The sequence below is a fragment of the Acomys russatus genome, chromosome 3 (assembly GCF_903995435.1).
Source record: "Acomys russatus chromosome 3, mAcoRus1.1, whole genome shotgun sequence".
In the NCBI taxonomy this organism is placed as follows: Eukaryota; Metazoa; Chordata; class Mammalia; order Rodentia; family Muridae; genus Acomys; species Acomys russatus.
Genome location: NC_067139.1, coordinates 10,685,288 through 10,706,862, shown reverse-complemented (window position 1 = coordinate 10,706,862; position 21,575 = coordinate 10,685,288). Strand labels below are relative to the sequence as shown.

General features: G+C 39.9%; 1 pseudogene; it reads left to right on the top strand.

The window, feature by feature from the left end:
- Positions 1–213: 213 nt before the first annotated feature.
- Positions 214–738, top strand: LOC127209767 (nucleoside diphosphate kinase B-like; annotated as a pseudogene).
- Positions 739–21,575: the final 20,837 nt, after the last annotated feature.

The following is a 21,575-nucleotide window of genomic DNA, read 5'->3' as shown; positions in this document are numbered from 1 at the left end:
TAAAATTACGAAAATTCTAGGAAACATAAGAAGAGAAATGGATGGTCAGTCATTAAGATATCACGGTAGATTCAGGAGACATCCAAGGAACAGTAAGGAAAGCAGCTGACAACATTACCACAGAAACTTGATGGTCTATGTAAACATGACAGACCTATTCATTTAAAAAAATCACTCATTGTTGACTCAAGCCGACCCGCAGACTTTCAGACCATGGCCAACCTCGGGCGTACCTTCATTGCCACCAAGCCAACTGGCGTGCAGCGCGGCCGGGTAGGCGAGACCGGCAAGCACTTCAAGCAGAAGGGGATCCGCCTGGCAACCATGAAGTCCCTTGGGTCTTCTGAAGAGCACTTGTAGCAGCACTACACTGACCTGAAGGACCGTCCTTTCTTCCCGGGGCTGGTGAAGTACGTAAACTCAGGACCTGTGGGGGCCGTGGTCTTGGAGAGGCTCAATGTGGTAAAAAAAAAAAAAAAAAAAAAAAAAAGAAAGAAAGAAAAAGAAAAAGAAAAAAAAGAAAAGAAAAAAAAAACAGGCCGCGTGATGCTGGGAAAGACCAATCCAGCCGATTCTAAGCCAGGCACCATTAGGGAGGATTTCTGCATCCAAGTTGGCAGGAACATCATTCATGGCAGCGATTCGGTGGAAAGTGCTGAGAAAGAGGTCGGTCTATGGTTTAACCCTGAAGAGCTGATTGACTAAAAGTCTTGTGCCCATGACTGGGTGCGTGAGTAGACGCGAATCTCAGCATTATTGACGGGCCCCTGGACACAGCTCTTCATCCCACTGAGCAGAGGGATATCCTCTTTTATAAAACAATAAAGACTTTGGAACTGGGGGGAAAAAACACAAATTACTCTCGCTTAGTCAGTACCAAAGACTATCTGATACTCCCCTGTAACAATTAAGAAAATTTAGTTTATAATTTTAAATGTTTTTTGGTAAAACCTTAGATTTCTTTTTAACACGTCATTAAATAAACTGGCAAAACACATAGCGGCAATGTGTAGTAACAGTAGCCTAGCAAAAAGAATAAGAAAGGACTCATTCCAAAAGGCAAATTAAGAATGATTGTATCTTTCCTGGAGAATGGAAGGTCATAAAATGATGGCTAGAACTTCTTAAAGTTATGTGATCTAGCAATGGATTAAATTACTTGTAAACATAAACTCTTCAATATTCTTAATACAAACCGTGACCCAGAGATTTTTCCAAATCCATTGGCCAACTCAAGTCAAACAGAATGCACATTGCCAAGAACAAGGAAATTGTTTAATAAAACAAATATTTTTGCTTAATAAGAAATTGTATTTGTCAGCCAGGTGCAGTGGTACATCGCTGTAATCCCAGCACTATGAGAGGCAGAGGTAGGCTAATCTCTGTGAGTTCAAGCTCAGCCTGGTCTCGTGAGTCCCGGACAGCCAAGGCTACAGAGACAAACCCTGACTTGAAAAAAAGAAAGAAAGAAAGAAAGAAAGAAAGAAAGAAAGAAAGAAAGAAAGGAGAGAGAGAGAAATTCCACTTGTCAAATATGTCTCAAATGCCAAATATGACAAGAAATCAGAGGACAAGCTGTATAATTGTCTTAATAAATGACAACAATGCACATTGCAATAAAATCAGACCACAGAACTTAGACATTGAAAATAATAAATTTGTAATTTCTGAAGATGTGTAATTTTACAAAGTAGAACCAAGAGGTATATATTTCTTGATAATATTGTTGTTGATAGAGCATTTTATATATATATATATGCAATGATAAATGCATTTAAGAGCATATAGATAATATTTTTAAAATTTAGGAAGGATGAACTAAAATAGGCTGCCATGAATTCTGGCTCTTGCATGCTGAATTATTCATGCTCAAAGCTCATATACCTCACAGAGACAAAGGCAGCATGCACAGGGTCTGCATGGGCAACACACTGGGTCCTCTGTGGCGGCTACATTATGGTTGCAAGTGTAGTGTTTTTCTGAACGTGTGGGTCTCAGTTTCTTGTGCCTTTTCTTGGGCTTTTTTCTTTCTGTTTCTTTTGTCCATCTCCAATGTGTTAGTCTTTACTGTTATATTAGATTAATTTTATTTCTGTTCGCTTACTAATGAAACAGAAAGAGGATTTTGATAGAAGTGAGAGCAGAAACTAAGAGTAGAAGGAAAAAACTGTAATCGGGATGTGTGTGTGTGTGTGTGTGTGAGAGAGAGAGAGAGAGAGAGAGAGAGAGAGAGAGAGAGCGAGAGAGAGAGAGAGAGAGAGAGAGAGAGAGAGAGAGAGTTCAATTTTTAAAAAACTGAAAAAAAAGAAACTTTTCAAGTACATGTAGTTTGATAGGAATTCTTTTTTTATTGAAAAATAAAGTCATTCATATAACATCTCAGTTGCTATCCCATCTCGTGAATCCTCCCATTCCTCCCTCCCTCCCGCTATCACCCCATTCCCCTTCCCTATGACGGTGTCTGAGGGGGACCTCCTCCCCTTGAATATGATGCTAAGGTATCAAGTTTCTTCTTGGTAGTCTGCTATCCTTCCTCTGAGTGCCATTGGGCCTCCCCATCAAGGGGCCATGGTCAAATATGGAGCCCCAGAGTTCTTGATATAGAAGAATGTGTCCTCAGTCTGTGACTGACTCCAGGCACTACATGAGAAAGTTCCCTTCAATTCATTCTTTCATTTCTTGGGTTTGATTTGGGGTTTAGTTTATTTAGTGTCTGTTTTTATTTTGTTTTTAAGAGAAGTTCTCATAATGGAATTGAGGCTAGTCTTCAGCACCTGGACTTTCTACCTATTCTACCTTGTCATTGTTTCACAGAGATGGACTACCACATCCCAGCTCCCAAGCTTTCCTTCCTTCCTTTATTTTTCTCTATTCTCTCTTTCTTAAATATAGTATTCCCTATTACCTCTATGGTATAAAAACTTTTTTGTTATTTTTTATATTTTCTCTTTATTTATTATATTTCTTTTTTACATGTACATTTATATTATTACATATAAATAAAATAAACTACATAAAGCAAGAAGAACCAAAAAACAATCGGGAATTATATAAGTATTACATTCCTAGTGTTTTGGCTATTTGTATTTGGCAGTCCTCAAGAAAATGTCTTTCCTATCTTGGTAAGTCTAAAAATCTGAATGTAAATCAATATCTATCATATTTCATCTTTATCAACTTAAAACATCTATTCTAATATACTAGAAATAAATGTGTGAGTGGGACAAAATACAGTGTTGGGGTTTTTTGGGAGGCAATCATTCAAAAATAAAATCCAGGTCGATGCTAATAATTACACAATATTAGCAGAAAATTCTGTATCTTGACCCACACTGAGACACATGTTCAAGCTCTGGAAGATCCAACATGGCAAGGGTACTAGTCCTTTTCCAAACTAATATAGAAGGTTCATGAACACTGCTCAAAATATTAGTAAGTATTTGTAGCTCTAGAAAACAATGTTAAAATGTATATAGAGCCAGGTATGGTGGATCAGGCCTGTAATCTCAGCTCTTGGGAGGCAGAGGCAGGAGGATCAATTTGAGTTTGAGGCTAGAATGTTCTACAAAGTGAGTTCAGGGGAGCCAAGGCTACACAGAGAAACCCTGTCTCAAAAAAAAAACAAAAACAAAAACAGACAAAAAGCAAAAACCTTATATCAAAATAATAGTAATAATAAATCACTTAAGTATCATACCACACGCAAAAATTAATTCCAGTTGAGTCAAAAACTCAAATTTAAAACTATAAACATTTTAGAAAAGAAGCATCAAACCTTTACAATGTGGAATGAGGAACAAGCATTTGAAAATAATGAATATATCATCCATTAACAGAAAATTGACAGACTGCACTTTGAAATAAATGATACATTTTTCTTTGAGAAAGACATGTCAAAGAAATTGAATAACAAGCTAGGAGAAAATACCTCTGAGCCATATATTTGAGAAAGGATCGGTATCTGCAGTATGTCTGCAAAGAACTTTGAAAATCAAGAGTTACAATTTTGGGCAAGACACAAGGAAAAGCATATCCTAGAGAACACTGTCAGATGGAAAGGGCACACATTGAACACTCTTATCCTCTAGGACCCAGCATCCTCATCTTTAGGATATTCACAACAGAACTGTAACTTGACACTGAGAACAGAGCTAAAATAAAAGATGATGCCAATAGCAACTGTTAGCAAAGACACTGGGAACCTCGGTGTTAGTGGGAATGCAAATTGTACAGCCAGGCAATTGCGTTCAGGCATTAATGCCAGACAGATGGACACTAATGTTACTACGGCTGTACATGCATGTTTATATCAGCTTTGGTTGTAAACTCTTCGCAATAAAAATGCCCCAGATTGCCTTCAGTAGGTGAACCAGTGGATGAACGAGCCATTATACATCTCTGCAATAGGGTAATATTCTAAAAAAAAAAAAAAAAGAAATGAAAAAATAAATTATCAACATGTGTATTGATGCTTATCTGGATTTGGTCTCAAATTCAGAAAACAAAAATGAAAACAAAAGCTCTTCTGCGTGCATAGAAGACTTAACTCTACATAATGTTAAAATCAAGTATGAGTGGACTAGACTCTCACATGAGCAATTCCTGCAGCACTATCACTTGAGGGTAGACCAGTTGTCCTTTGCCTTCTTTCCAACATTCCATTCAGAAATCGGTCTTGAAGAAGACCAGAAAGCCTAAATCTGGTAGAGAAGAAATGAAAAGTACAATGAATTCACTGGCACAGGAAAAGGCTTTCTCAACAAGAAGCCAGTAGCACAGGCATTAAGACGAACAATTAATAAATAGGACCTCATAAAACTAAAGTGTTAAGAGGCAGCACAGAGAAGGCAAAAAAAAAAAAAAAAAAAAAAAAAAAAAAAAAAAAAAAAAACCCTCTTTACCGATATATGCCTGATTAAATGGTTAGTAACAGAATATGCAAAGAACTCAAAAAAAATCAAGAAAGCAAAGAGCACAATTATAAATGTGGCATGGAGCTGAACGAAGTTTTCAGAATTTGAACATTTTCAACACCCTTAGACATCAGTGAAGTACAATCTAAAACTACTTTGATATTTCATCTCACCCAAGTCAGAATTGATATACACACGCGCATGCACACACACACATACATACACACACATACACAAACACATACACATACACACATGCACACACACACACACACGCATACATGCTAGCATGGGTGTGGCAAAGGAGGAACACTGATCACTGCTGATTATTAGTGCTGATGTAGGCACTGTAGAAATCAGTGTTGCAGTTCTGCAAGATGCTGAAAATAGGTCTACACATGGTCCAGCTATACCACTCTTGGACCCATACCCAAAAGGTGTGTGGTGTGGCTGGACCATGTGGATCCTACTAGAGAGTTACTTGCTCATCCATGTTCTTTTTTTTTGCTCTATTCACAATAACCAGAAAGTGAAAATAACCTAGATGCTCATCAGATAATGAATAGGAAATGAAAATATGGTATATCTATACAATGGTTTATTCATCTATTATGAGTGGAGAGTGTGATATGACTTTCTCACGTACTCTGGTGCCTCACATTTGACCATGTCCCCTGGAGGGGGAGACCTGGTGGCACTCAGAGGAAGGACAGCAGGTAGCCAAGAAGAGACTTGATACCCTATGAGAATATACAGGGGGAGGTAATCCCCCTCAGGAACAGTCATAGGGGAGGGGAATAATGGGAAAATTGGAGGGGGGAGGAATGGGAGAATACAAGGGATGGGATAAACATTGAGATGTAACAAGAATAAATTAATTTAAAAAAAATTTTTAAAAAAAGATCAATTAACTTAATGCAGAACAAACTTTCATATAGATATACATATGTGTGTGTTTCAGTTTTCATGTGTCTGTGTTCATATATATTTGATGTATATTAAATCTTCTCTTTCATTTGGAAAAAAAAAAGAAAAATGAAATTTTCAGGTCAATGGATTGAGCCATTAATAGTCTGAGTCAGGTGACCTAGAGACAGAAGGACAGATGTCATATGTTTTATCTCATTTATGCATGTTAGCTTTGAAGCCTCAGATATGTGAGTTTCATGTGGAATATCCACAGAGGTTTCTAAGGAGCCATAATGAGTGTCCTTCAAGAAAGGGTAGAAAAAACACAGTAGTATAAAGGGTTAAGGAGAGAGAATGGAACAGAAATTATTAAATTGGAGCAGGAGAGGGAAGAGTAATGGAAGAAATATGGGGAAAGGCAAACACTAAAGACCTTCAAAAAGCCATATGGAAACCTACTATGGAAGCTTTTTAAAAATATACATATAAAATAGAAAGAGTCAAAATAGAGTTTTTCAATAATGGGACAAAATAAGAGATTAACGAAAACAAGAGATTAACCAACACGCTTATTTATTTGGAACTCTTTGCCACAGGGGTCCCAAAGACCTCAAACATTGATGGCTATTGCTAAGGTTTCTAGCTGCTCTCAACAGTTAAGACTATATTGCTAAAGAAATGATGCACTTGAGTCATAGAACATGGAGAAGTCAAACTAGTACTGCACTGGAAAAGTCATGCTTACTGGCTAGCTTTCATAGTGCTAGAAAAGGAAGGTGCTATGCACGCGAGGAGAAGGAAAAAGTAGTCATCAGCCTTACCCCATCCCTGTGAGCTACAATAACAACTGGCCTAGTTAGACACGCCCACTAGTGCAGTAGTGGCATGACCCTCATGAGAATAACCAACCACTTTCTGACTGGATTTAAGTCCCATTCTAAAATATGAAATCTATACCTATTATCTAGCCTGGAATCTATGGCTAGAAAGGTCACAGGCCATAGGAGAGAATCCACTACTATTATTTTACTAAATGGACACGGGACTAAATTAACTCCTAATGATTTATCATTCCACCCCATAGATTTATGCATACCTCAGCAGTCATCACAGAAGCTCCTATTTGTAGTATATGGTGATTAACAGAAAGACGCACAACTAGCCAAGATACAGAAAATAAGACACTACAAAATAAATGCTGATCTATATAGGAAACACATATACCTGCATTTCTTTCCAAAACTCAACAGAACTGTCTGAATAGAACTAACTGGAACGCAGAGATCTGCATGCTCCTGTTTCCTGAGAGCTGGGATTAAAGGTGTGTACTACCATGTTTAGATCTAAGCTTTTCTTTACCTGAAACTTGCCTTATACCAAGCTGGCCTTAGGCTCAGAGAGCTGCTTGCCTAGGTCTCCTGGGATTAAATATGTGTCTGTATTCCAGCCAGCATAGCCATGTTGCTGTATTAAAATTCCTCTATGGCAGTGAGTTTCTCATGTGGATGTTGAGAATCGAACTCGGTCCCTCGAAGAGCAGCAGCAAGTGCTCCCTCCACCACTGAGCTATCTCTTCAAGGCCCAGAATAAAGACTTTTAAATGACCTTTAAAATAATGGTTTCTCCTTTCTCCTACTTGGTGAAATGGAATATTTCGAACCCCTGCAACTCCAATGTTTAAACTCCCTAGAGAGATGATCTTGTTTTATGCTTGAAGTCAGGTAGAAAGCTTCTCAAAGCATAGGATGCTGCCTCATTACACAACTGTCCCAGGCCTCAATCATCATTTTGTCTTCCTTCGTTATCTCTTGTTGCATCTCTCTAACACCTCAGTGAGAAACATTTACCTGGGCCCATTTGCCTGCTCATAGGGATGTTTTAAAAAGAAAAGGGCTTCGTAAATAGGTCTGAGTAAATCCATCACCCTGCCTTCAATGCCTGCTCACCATCCTCTCTGGCAAGCCCATTAGCTTATTATTTTTCACAAAAGCTGAAAGGGCATTATGGGCTGCCTCCTGTCAGTCAAGCATCACCCTTGCATTTTGACTTAGAGGGTCTAAGAGTTACCATAGTTACTAATTAACTCCCAGTCCTGAAAGCATTAGACTACCTAGCACAGAGACTGTTTACATTATGCAAAAGGCTTTTGTTCTAAATAAATTAACAGGATATGCTAAATGTGTTAAATCTCGTCGCAAAAAAGCATTAGCTCATCTCTCACAAAGTCCATTACTGAAATTTTCCAATTTAAGCCTGTGAATTAGAACAGTTTTCACATTCACCTTCGGCCACCTCAGCCCATAACAGAGAACCAACGGTCTCACTCCTTCTTACTTCAGAAACACGTCATAGTATCTTACTTATTAAAAAAACTACTTTTCCAGTTCCGAACTCATATTTCCACATAACCAAATGACCAAGCACTTACAGCCAAATATGTTTAAGTGTAAATCATTTTCTAAATTGTTTTCGGAGATATTTTCAAAACATACTTAGTCAGATAATGTTATTTTATTCTATAAAATAAATTGTAGCTTCTAATTATACAGTATTACAGACAATGTTAAGAAAACAATAAACTGTCTTTTCTAATTTTCACATAATTAAGCTTTTGTAGCAAATCATTTTGAAGTATAAGATTAATGTGTATTTTGAATTCTATGTTGTTAGCCATTTTAAAAGTTCATATCAACAGTATAAAAATGATTGCAAAGAACAAAAAGAATTGGGATATCTGAGTTTCATGAGTAATTTTATTTCAGCAAATTAAACCATCTCAATAATCAAAACATAATGGAATGAGAAGGAACTGATTAATTTTATAATAGTCTTCACCTATGCCTCCTATTCAATTTTGGTCAATAAGCTATCCAAATAATCATATTTTATGTGTTTGACAATTCAGTTTATAAGTCTGAGAACATGAGGATATAGAAAGGGTGACTCAAATTTCACTTGCATATGACTGTGGAACAGGAAGTGAGCAGAAACAGAAAAAAATTAATTGCTTCCAATACATACATCTCACAGAACAAAGTCCTGAGACCCATCTCTGAGTGGTAAAAGTTTCACATGTGAAACACTGGCACAAATGAGGAGAACTGTTTAATAGACACCCAGAGATGTCTTCACTAACTCAGGAACCACAAATGTACAGGGACACTCTAATTATTATCTTTCTGTTATATTTGTGCCTGTTGTTCTCGAGCTTTACCTGCTCATCGAAGCCAGAAATAATATATATTTATTTCTTCTATTTAATCATCATTTACCATTTTCTACACACACACACACACACACACACACACCTCACAAATGCCTTAAAGTTTTTTTCTCTAACTTCTATTCCTTGCTCGCTCCAACTGTCTTATCCCAGTATCTCTGCCACTCCCTTCCCTTCCTCTCCTCTCCCTCTCCCTACCCCTCAGAATGTAGCTTCTTAACTACCCCTCCTGTGCGAGCTCATTCTCCATGTCACCATCTGGCTTCTCTCTAAACTAGAATTGTGCACCTTTATCATTCCTCTGACTGAGGCCCTTCCAGCCACATTCAGGCATTCACTATTGTTGCTTAGTGTGTTCGTGCTGTGTGTATATATCTGCTGAATTCACAACAAACAGGACTAAGACACACACACACACACACACACACACACACACACACACACACACACACATACAGGCGCGCGCCCTCTTAAGAAAGGCAGAGTCCTTCTGTGTCCAACCTCACTGAACTGCAGCAATTCTATTGTGCAGGAGCCCATTGGCTCAGCCCCCCACCCCCTGCAACAAGGCACCCACCTCACCCAAGAGGAAGTAAGGGATTAAGAAGCTTTTGAAGATGACACAAAAAGTCAATATATAGTTAAATAGTAAAGTCATAGATGAAAACATAAATGTTAGCAAGCAATGTCATCGATGAAAAGATACAGAAGTTTAAAGAAAAGAGGCAACATTGCCACACCAAAGGGGACCTTTGCCAAACTAGAGGATACCGGATGATACCTTGGAAGAAATTCTGGTTCACAGGACAAAGACTACATGGTATGATGAAACATTTATCAAGCGGTCCAGACTTTATCATCCTTGTCTGCTACATCCTGCTGCCCTAGCCCTTACTCAGAGAGGAGCCACACTCTGGCCTGTACTGCAATGTCTGCGCTTCTTCCTGGCCTTGCCTCTTTGCATGGATAACACAACATTTTGTGTTCAGCTTCTCGATCACTGTGTACCCGAAGATGACCTGTGTCCCTCCAAGATTCTCCCTAATGAAAGCTTTCCTGCTCACTTCCTGTTCCACAAACATGCAAGTGAAACTTGAGTTACTCCTTCTCTATCCTCATGTTTTCAGCCTTATAAACTGAATTGTCAAATACACAAAATAACTCAAAATTAGTGATGCTGTGTGGAGATGGTACTTCCATATGGTGGGGGGAGCTAGCATTTATGCAACGTCATTGGGTAACAATTAGAGATGTGTCACCAAAACAATCAATTTAAAAAATATTCTCAGTGAAATTTCATATATATTCAAATTCAAATATATAATATAAAAGAATATTAAATTCTTAATAACATTGAAAATCAGAACGAATCCAAATAAACAGTTATGCAAGAAACTGAAATTATGTTATAATGGGAAGTAAGTTAACCAGAAAATATTTAATTGTATGGAGAAAATACCAACTTTTCTTTTAGATATTAAAGTATGCATATTTAAAAAGAAAAGCGAGCTTTGTCAAAACACCACTGTTGTTATCTCTAAAGAGCAAGGTAGTAGATACGTCATACTATTTTCTACGGTCACGTGTTTTCAATAACTGGGTACTTGATTAATAAAATATATTACAGTGTTTATTAAAGATATCTACCCAATTAGCAAGTAGCTTATATGAACCAATCCACATGCTCATCTGTCCACCCATGCATCACTGAAAAAGGTCGCAGAAAGAGTTTTGTGGATATATGAACTAACTAACCCTTACTTCCTTCCCAGATTACTGGTATGAATGGTGCCCGGAGCCTCAATTCTGGCTTATGGGCCAGAGGAAAAGAATATATGCACATAAGACCCTCTCAGAATTAGACACACAGTAAGAGAAGCGTAGGCTCTCCTGAAGAAGCACAGTGCGGAGGTTCGGGAAGAGCATTCTACCACAGCAGTGCTGTGATAGCTGCTAATGACCTTCAAAAGCTAAGATATTCATTCCACCTGGGTCACCCTGACATTTTATTTATTACTGAAAAAGCCATTTGCAAAGAGTCACAAGAAAACTACTTGAAACTGATAAATTCTGTGAAGTGGATTTTCTTTTATTCATGTCCTCTCTCTCTCTCTCTCTCTCTCTCTCTCTCTCTCTCTCTCTCTCTCTCTCTCTCTCTCTGTCCCTCCCTCACTCCCCCTCTCCCTCCTTCCCTCTCTCCCTCCTTCCCTGCTCCGCTCCCTCTTCCCCTACTACTTGATGGGATGTTGTGAGGCACAGGTTGACATGCTTGTATATACAATGTCCCTTGAATGTGGATTTCATTGTAAGAAATATCTCCATTATTGAGCTAGAACATAAGGACACTATTCCCTAACCATACCCTACAGATGGGGGAATTATACAAATTACCGAATTATAAAAATGAAAAAAAAAAAGTAATTTGTATTTGTTCTGTCTTCCTGTGAAGGGGCGCCACAGAAAATCAGGTTACAGACACTATGATGGACCGGCAGTCAGATGACAGTGTCTCCAAGCCACACAACATCCTGCAGAAATGCCTGAGAAGGCATTTTAAGGAGTTGATCTTTTGTCATGTGGATGCAAAGAGAGCTGAAGTTCTGACTCTGGAGGTCAGTGCTTTGAATGAGATTGTGTCTTCTCTTTCCTTAAGATTGTCAGTAACTTTCTGTAATCCATACCCTAAAACAGAGATCTTGGAGGAAAGGTGCCAGCAACATGCCCAAAACTTGTGGCCAAAAAGCAAATAAATAAATAAATAAGTAATCAAGTGACTTAAAACAATTCTATCACTTTTTTAAATTTTTTACTGTTCATTTTCAATACATTTTAAAAATTAACCTATCATTTTACATCACTTCCCCCTTCCAGTTTCTCCATCCAGCCCCTGCCATGTATATTCCATCAAACTTCTCCCATTCCCAACCACTCTTTCAAATTAATGGTCTCTTTTTCTATTATTATTATTATTATTATTATTATTATTATTATTATTATTATTGTTATTATTACACATACATACATAGAGGCATAGTGGTATATGCATATATACATATATATTGTGTGTGTAAGAGTCCATGAGGGAGACAGAGAGATGCATAATGCAAGGTGGACAGCCCTGGAGCCTTATACACACAAACAACAAAAACAGACTCAGCTTATCGTATTTATAAATTTATAAATTTGTGCATCACTGGCTGAGCAAGTTTTAAACAGAAGTCTTTAGTCATCCTACTGAGATCCTTGTCTTTGAGCTACTGTTCATTCAAGACATTGCTTGGTTGTGTGAGCATCACTTCTTAGTGCGCAGTCCCGATGTTGCAAGGTCTGAGCGCAGACATGCATGAGATTCCTCCCCGGCCACAGTCAATGGATCTCATGAACCTTGAATGGGATTTTCAATTTCAAGTTGTCAGACTCAAGATTAACACTCCAGAAAGGAAGCTGCAGTCAGCATCCATGAAAGCAGACAAGGCCCTGGGGGTAAAGCAAGGCTCACTTCTCCCTGTTTGCCACACCTCTGAAGATACTGGCCCAGGGCTTTGGTGACTTTAAAATGAACTCTGTTGCTCTGCCCTTGATCTTCCAGGAAAGGAGCACAGGGACACAGGGAGAAACAACACAGTTTCATACTGGTTACACTGGCTTGCTGTGTGGCTTAAGGCCATCCAATCACTTTCTATGTCATTTTTTCCCTACACATGAAAGAGATGTTGAAGCTCAGTGCTTCTCTAACTCACTAGGAAACTGTGCCTAATGGCACACACCATTCTGTGAAACCCTTTGAGGTCTTTCACACAGCAAATCTCTGCTATACACAGTGTGTTACCAAGAGCAAGCAGCAGCCTGGCGGTCTGCTGGGAAGGTGCATAAAGGAAGGGTGTGTTTTTCTTTTATGTGAATGTTCTATGAACCGAGGATTTAAAGAGACAAAGAGGAGACTTTAGTAGTGAGAAAAATCAGAGGTGAAAGCAACGGGTTCAATTTCCATAATCACAAATAGTGCACCCACAGAACTAAAGGTAACAAAAAAGAACAAAGGAAAGCTAGCAGATCAGTCACCAAGAGTTCCAGAGTCCATTAAATTGGGACCAGAGCTTTACAAGGGGTTTGAGCTCTAGGGGACAGTCTGATTGAAGAAAATATCTACATGTTTCTCCATGGGCAAAAGTCAAATTCTACTAACAACACATAATTTAGATTTTTTTCCCTCCACATATACTAACTACATCTCACAATTCCCTTTTTGAGATCTACGCATGACTGTTAAGTCTATGTCCAGTATTCATAGGTTTGAATAGATCAGAGATGGGCTTTTCTAACGAATTTCAGCTATTTACCTTCCAGGACCCATGGCAGACACTACTGAACAGTCAAGAGAGAGTATGATAAGCCAGCACCAATCAAGGATCCAGGAGAGTGCCTAGATGAAACCTATTTTCTACTCCCTATTGTAATTAAAGTGGTACTGGGTTTTAAATCTGAAGACCTATGTTCTCTTACTCCTCACAAGCCACACTACTTCCCCTATGTCTCAGAATTCCCTGAAAGTGGAGGAGAGGGTAAATAGATCACTAGGAAGGATCCTGCCAGCTGCAGTAACATGTGATTCTAAAACATAAGGATGTTTTCAAGGTCACTGGTTTGCTTTCTGTTGCTGTGATAAAAATACCCCCAGGAAAGGAAAAATAAGGGGAAGAAAGTATTTATTTCAGCTTACAGTACCAAAGTCCATCTTGGCAGGAAGCTGGCTGATCAAGTTGCATCCACACAGGAAACACAGAACAAAAAGTGAAAGTAAGTTTATAAGCCCTCCAAGCCCAGTCCTGTGAGGTCCCTCTCCAGGGAAGGTCCACCTTCTAAAGGTTCTACTTTTCCCAAACAGCAGCACCACCAACAGGGAACCTAGTATTCAAACATGGTCTATGGTGGAACACAGCCATTCAAGCCAGGATAGTGCCTCTATCTGAAAACCTACCACCACAACAGTAGATATGCTAAATATTCCACAACCACAAATTTGGGTTTTTAATCTCACCCAATACCTTTTACAGCCCTTTTCGAGTAGTTGACTTATTGAGACCATTGGCCATTTCTTATCTCATGCAAATGAGTTTTCCATTTTTGCTCTGATTAAGGAAAAATGGCTACACTTTCATTTCATACATTTTTCTCTTTTTCTTCCTTTGTTAAAACAACTTTGACACTCCATTTTACTCCATTTAGAATGGCCAAGATTAATAAAAACAAATGACAGCACATGCTGGCAAAGAAGTTCTGTCTCAAAACAAAACAAAACACCAAAACCAACCAAGGTTAAGTTTCTAAGGAACAAGAATCAAGATGGATCTCTAGCTCCAAACACACATATACACATATATGCATGTAGCTGCACGGACTTGTGTACATACATGAATATGCAAACACATGTTCACACACACACACACACACTCACAAAGAAATGCTTAAGACCACCATGACAGCTACAACATGTTAAGTCTCAATTGTGAGACATTGATACTATCTAGTTATGTGTACCTGATAGTGTGTGCTGAGTTCCATTTGGCACACAGAACAACTGAGTGATAACACACTTACAAATCCAATTTTTCTGAGGAAGAAAATGGACACAAAATTGTTTGAACTGACTGTACAAAGTTCAACCCAAGTTTTCCTTAGCACCCTTTATTTGCTCAAGCTCTTCTCTCTGTTCTACTTGTCAGCCAGGGGCTGCTTAGTGACTTCTAGCCCTGGGGCAGAGAGTGGAGCATAGATGGCCATCCTTGGCATATCCAACTCTGAATTAGACAGAGCTAGTGGCAGGAAAGAGCATCAGTCCAAACCAAGAAACGTGGATGAGAATATTGCTTCCAGAAGGGACGGTAAAACTCCCACAAAGAAAAATTAAGTCTAGAGAAACTGAGTCAGGGAAGCATCCTTATTACAAAAATGGACACACACAGCAGAGCTGTCACCATTTAAAGTTGAAATACCAGAGGCAGCAAGACCTCAAGGCTGATCAGCTGAGGTTGAAGTCCATATTCCATAGCAGAAAGAAACACACTCCTGGAAGCTGTCCTCTGACTTGCATAAGCATGCTGCTGAACACAGTCACTAGGATACCCATACACGTACATAGCACACACACACAGACACACACACACACAGACACACAGACACACACACACACACACAGACACACACACAGCACACACAAACTTAATTAATTAAATATAATTTTTTGTGAACAAAATCAGCTTTTAATGCTTTCTGATCTTGATGCCTTTACTTTTTCTTCCACATCTACTTATACAAACAAGAAATTTTGTATATTTTGATGAATAGGATTGTTAAGAATAGACAACTCTGCCTTATTTCTTGTCTTAGAGGAAAATGTTCAGTTTGTCACTGAGTGTTGTGTCTTACAGAAATATTGCAGATAGGTCTTCTAGCAAGTAGAAAAGAAAATATAATGACTGGGCAAAATGTCCTCGTTCTGCCATTAAAGATAATTTTTAAAAAATATTTTTTAGTGCTCCATCATGAATTTTTCTTTTTTAAAGATTTATTTATTCATTTATTTATTTATTTATTTATTTATGTATTATGTATACACTGTTTTGCCTGCATGCAACAACTGCAGGCTAGAAGAAGGCACAAGATTTCATTGTAGATGGCTGTGAGTCATCATGTGGTTGATGGGAATTGAACTCAGGACCTCTAGAAGAGCAAGCAGTGCTCTTAACCACTGAGCCATCTCTCCAGCCCCCATTAAACATAATTTTTAAAGTTTAAGCACTAGAAAAAAAAGAGAGTCTCATTCTTTCTCACTCTTTCTGGCTCCCTCTCTCTTTCTTCTTGTCTTTACCCCACCCTTTTTTCTTTCTTCCCCTCTCTCTCCATACTCTCTGCTCTCCTATCTTCTCTCTTCTTTCCCATCTCTCCTCTCTGTTCCTCCCCTTTTCCTTTCCTTTCCCCGCTCCTCCCATCTCTTCCAATAACATTTGCTTTTGTTTCCCGTTGACAGGCTCAGCTAACGGGCATTCAGTGAGGGAGCTTGACAATCACCAGAAATGATGCTCTCTGGGGACACAGCAGAGCACAGAGTGGAGGATGCCACCAGAGGTACACAGGCACATGTGTACCCAGAGGCTCAGGGAGACCTGCTCTTCCTCTATACCAAGACTAATATCATAGTTGGAGGTCTGAGAAACCCTAAAGCTATTCAAATATATTACCATTATGCCATTTTGGCCTTTAATAATTACCATATCCTCCAGCACACACACTATCTGCCCACTTAGATAAGATTCCGGTGTTAACCAGAGCAGAGAAGTTAGCATTACCCTGTTTACAGCCATAGGAAAGAAAAAAATGCCATGAAAAGATCAGACTACAGTCTCCAAGCTGTGTTCTTTCCAATACTGCTTCCCATGGGCACCAGGATCTGTCCTTTATATTGCTGCAGACCATGTCACAAGCTGGGTCCTTCCTATTGCTGCCATCTGCAGTCACCAGGTGTGTTCTCCCTGTTACTGATCACTTCAGTCTTCATATTTCCCATGCAGATGATCTAAACACTTCCATTTTTCATGTTTCACAAATGTCTGAAGTCTAGGGTCCAAAGGTGTCGCTGGACATACTGATATAATCATAGCTGAACATCAAAGGCTATGTGGATAAGGATTTACAGGAAAGAAGTGTGGATTCATGATGGCTGGGATGGGGGATGAACTGTGTGAGGAGAGGACAAATTATTTATCCATGTGGACATGATAAAATATGAACGTCTTGATATAATGAGAAGCAGAATCATAATAAAAGACACTGAAGGAAGAATGCTTTGAAAAACCAAGCTTCTAGGATTTGAATTAATTAATATCAATGTTTTCATTTTCAGGAGAATGAAATCTAGTTCAAATCAGTGTTTACTTTTAGCTTCATAGTTTTAGAATGTCGAGTTAACAGAAGCAATCAGTTCCAAGGTGGGAAATCAATTAAACAGTGTGTTTCTAGAATATTCTCAACAGTGAAGATAAAGAAAATAATAATGTCACTCTATTTGAGTATAGGAGACTTCTTTAATCTTGAGAATGGTTCCACGTTAACTGTTCACTAGTAAGTGGAAAACACAGTGCATGAAGCAACAAAACTGTGTAAACAAAGGGAAGTGAGCTGCTATTTGTGATATTACTTATCTCATTAGTCTAACACCTTCAGGGAAACACTAAGAGCCGAGTATTAAATTACACATGCCAATTTGGGTGTTTTCTATGATCCATTAGGCTTTCTTCAATAGAAAATTAATTGCATTCCCATTCCATAATTCTCTCCTGGAACATTTACACAGGTGTCAAGGATGCATTTGACACCATTCAAATCCCATAATGTCTTTAAATAAACACTTTAAAATGTGGCTTGCAAACAGGGAAATGCTATGGATCAAAATGCATAGAAGTGGGAACAGCAGCTTTTGAGAAACTAAGCACTGAATGTACCTGGGGAAAGAAACTGTCCAGCTTTTCCAGGCCCCTGTCATTGTTGCCCCCCATTCTCCGGGTCACCAGTCACCTGTAGATGTTGAGATTATTTCGAAGCGATCTCTGAGAGACAGCTGGGACTTGACCCAAATATGCCAAGGAGAGCCCAACAGAAGATGTTGAATCTCACTCTACACAGGAAATAAAATAAATATCTGAAGTAGATGGAGGCGGGACCTGGATGGGACAGGGGGTGGGGGGGGTAATAGGTAACAGGGGTGGAGATCAGGTGTGCAGAGGGCAGGGGAGGGGAGGAGAGGGGGAGGAGAAGGACCAGGAGAGAGATGTAAATCCTTGGAGGGGGGTCATCTCTGGGACAGGGGAGGCTTCTGGGAGTGTATGGGGGGGAACCCTAGCTGAGACACTAACCATCATGGGAATTAAGGAACTTGAAGCCACCACCTCCTAGAGTCAGGTGGGACTCCCAGGCGAGGGAGAGAGACACCAACACATCCTTAAAACCTTTGACCCAAATGTGTTTCGCCTACAAGAAGAGTTGGTGTGAAGATGGAGCAGAGATTGAGGGAATAGCAAATTAATGACTGGCCCACCTTGAGACCCACCCCACAGGAGAGAGATAACCCTTATCACTATTAATTATATTCTGCTGTACTTGTACATGGGAGCCTAGCATGACTGTCTTCTAGGAGCCTTCATTCAGCAGCTGATGGAGACAGATGCAGAGACCCGCGGCCAAGTAATAGGTGAGTTTGGGGAGTTCTGTGGAAGAGTCGGAGGGAGGAGAGAGGGAGAAAGGGGACAAGGATACCACAAGAAGACCCACAGAGTCAACTAGCTTGGACCCACCGAGGCTCACAGAGACTGAGCCACCAGCCCAAGAGCATGCATTGGCCAGACCTAAACCCTCTACACGTATGTAGCAGATGTTCAGCGTGGTCAACATATGGGTCCCCTAACAATGGGAGTAGGTGCTGTTTCCAACTCCATTGACTGCCACTGGATCCTTGCTGGGCTGCCTTGCTGGGGCATCAGTAGGAGAGGATGCACTTAGCCCTGCTGAGACTTGAGGTGCCAGAGTAGGTTTGGTACCCCTTGGTTGGGCCTCCTATTCTCAGAGAAGAAGGAGTGAGGGGAATAGGAGGAGGACAGGAGTGAGGGTGGGACTGCGAGGAGAGAAGGGACGGGGCTGGGATCAGGCTGTAAAGTAATTAAATAAATGAGTAAGTAAATGAATAAATGAAAAACTCTACAGCTGTGGAGTTAAGTGTTCCTGCATCTCATGCTCATACATGGTAGTTTTCACAGCAGATCTCTGAGTATAACATAAAGGCTTTGGTTTTGGTTTTCCTTCTGGTTTTGGTTTTCTGAGACAGGGTCTCACTATGCCAGTATAGCCACAAACTTACATTAGCTGAGGGTGACCTTGAACTTCTGGTCTTCCTGTCTCCTCTTCCTGAGTGCCCTGATTACAGACACGCACCACCATATCCAGTGTATACAGTGCTAGGATTCAAACTAATGCTCTTGTTCACTCTAGGCAAGCATTCTACCAACTAGGCTATGTCCCAGATTCTAATATATCAATAATTAATTTTTAAATTGCCATACAAAACCCCATGTCATTCCTTTCAGATTCATAGTCAGATACAAATTCCCGGCTACTTCTTCAAGCCAAGACCATTAAGGCAAAGAATTCTCAGCAGCTTGCTAGCTCCCCTGTAAAATCTAATTTTGAAATGCTGGGTTATTTTCCAGTTGCAATTTTTCTGATGTGTTCCCCCAATTGCATTGTGAGAGTCTCCATGGGTCTTTGCAGTTTCAACAAGCTTTAAAGAAGAGTTTAAACTTTTCTTTTAAAAAAAAAACAATGATTTTGTTATCTACCTTGAGCTCAGTGTAATAATTTCCCAGAGCGAGAGAGGAAGAGGGGCACTCTGCATAGAGCAGAGAATACACCACCAGCATTCACAGTGCCTCCATGGAGTGCACTTTCAGGAGTATGCACCTTGAGAATTCAAGGGGGAAATTGCCAAGGAGATAGAGACTCAAAATATGTGCATTAACACAAGTCTCTACATCACTGTCTGTGCCCAGGTAATAACAAAGTTCCCACATAGAGCCTTGTCCTGAAACCACGAGGGATGATGGTACACCCAAGAAACTCCTTGCTTTTATGGCCTAAGTCCATCAGCACACTCAAAAGTCACATATTCCTGTAGAAGAGAGTTAGTCCCTGACTGGAGACTGAGGAGATGCTCCTTTCCCCAGAACACATGGAATCTAAAGACGCATCGAAAGGCCTGAGGAGAGCAAGGCTGTACATACATTATGAAGTGTCCAATTCTTCAAGAAGCTAAGGTTTTAAGAAGTTACTGTCTGTCCATGCGTCAATTGGGTTGTACTGGAAAGGACAGGATACAGAAACCGCTGGCTTCTTCACTGCACCACATGGAATCCTGGCAAGAAAGATGGAGCTCAGTTCAGAGGAATAGGGGGTGCCCAGCAGCTCTGTTTCCTGTGTCTAGCAGAAAGTCAGCAGGAAAGCTTCAGTTCCATAGGGGCTTGCATGGTGATCAGCTAGATTTCCTAGGTCAAAATAAGCAGGGACAGTCCTAGGCACTTGGAAATCCAGAGGTCTGCTGTTATTCAGGGACATGGAGGTGGCTCAGTTGGTGAAGTGCTTGCCTTGCAAGGAGGACCCAAGTTAGAATCCCACAACCTACCCACACACACACACACACACACACACACACACACACACAAATACAGTTATGGTGGCAAAAGCTTGTAATCTCCATGCTGGCTAAGGGACAGATGGATGCCCTGGGGTCCCTGGCCAGCCTGTGTAGACTAATCTGCAAGCTCCAGGCCAATAAATGGAACAATAACCAAGGCTGACCTCTGACCTCCATGCACACCTACACCACACACACACACACACACACACACACACACAGTGCTAAACAACATTACCAAAGGTAGAGTATAAGACTTAGATTTTGTGTCTCGGTAGCTTCAATTTTCCTTGAAAAATGAACAGGATCTCCTTGCTTAATTAACTAGCTGCGTAATGATTGTAGTAAGTGTGGAGTGTTACACAAATTTATTTCCAATAATTACTTTATTCTACCCATGCAGAGAAAAAGTCTTTGTCAATTATGAACTAGGAATGGGTTAGATGTCCAAAATCTTAATCAGAATACGTAGAGATGGTGACCAAAAATGACTGCTTTTAACAATTGGTAACACTGATTTTTTTTTTTTAATTTGGTGGCAACATTTAGCTTTCTAATACACCTAGCAAAGATGGAGAACTTTCAGTTGATTCTGCACCTACAGATTTTGTTTTTAAAAAACGAAACTGAAAAGCACTCCATAAATGAAGAGAAGAAAAAAATAGGGACAGACTCCAAGGACTCTCAAGTGCCCACACCAAGGCTGCTCATCTTGCCTCAGCATCACCCTGTCTTCAGATTGTCGCCTCCACAGCAACCAGGGAGTCATTGAAAAACACTTCACCAAACCCCAGGCCAGGTATCTACCTTCCCTGCTTTCCTACTTCTGGGTGGGTACAGTTATGAGGAGACGATTGAACCTGTGAGGAACTGAGACCATTTCAGATAGTTTTGGCACCAATAATAGAGTGTGGACAATTTCCCTGCAGACCACGGGAAATGATTTATGAAGGATGCCTGCAGAAAGACCGGGGCCGGTCTCCAATTAATCAAATTCCAAAGTGCCTTAGCAAAAGATGGCATTCTGGTCATTGGAAGCTCATTAGATGACGATAACCCCTACTTTTCAAATAGCCTTTAAAGATACTATGTAATGAAAATAATCTATCAGCTATGAAGTGATGAGTGCAAGCTTCTAATGAGCAGCAAGCCCAGCTGTAGATGTAATAAATAAAGTCTGCCCTGAATGTGCAGTTGCTTGTGAAGGGATTTCAATATGTGTTTATAAAATAAGAAATGGCTTCCAGCAAAGGGGTGCTCAAACAAAAGACCTGGATTCCTAGTGACTTTCACA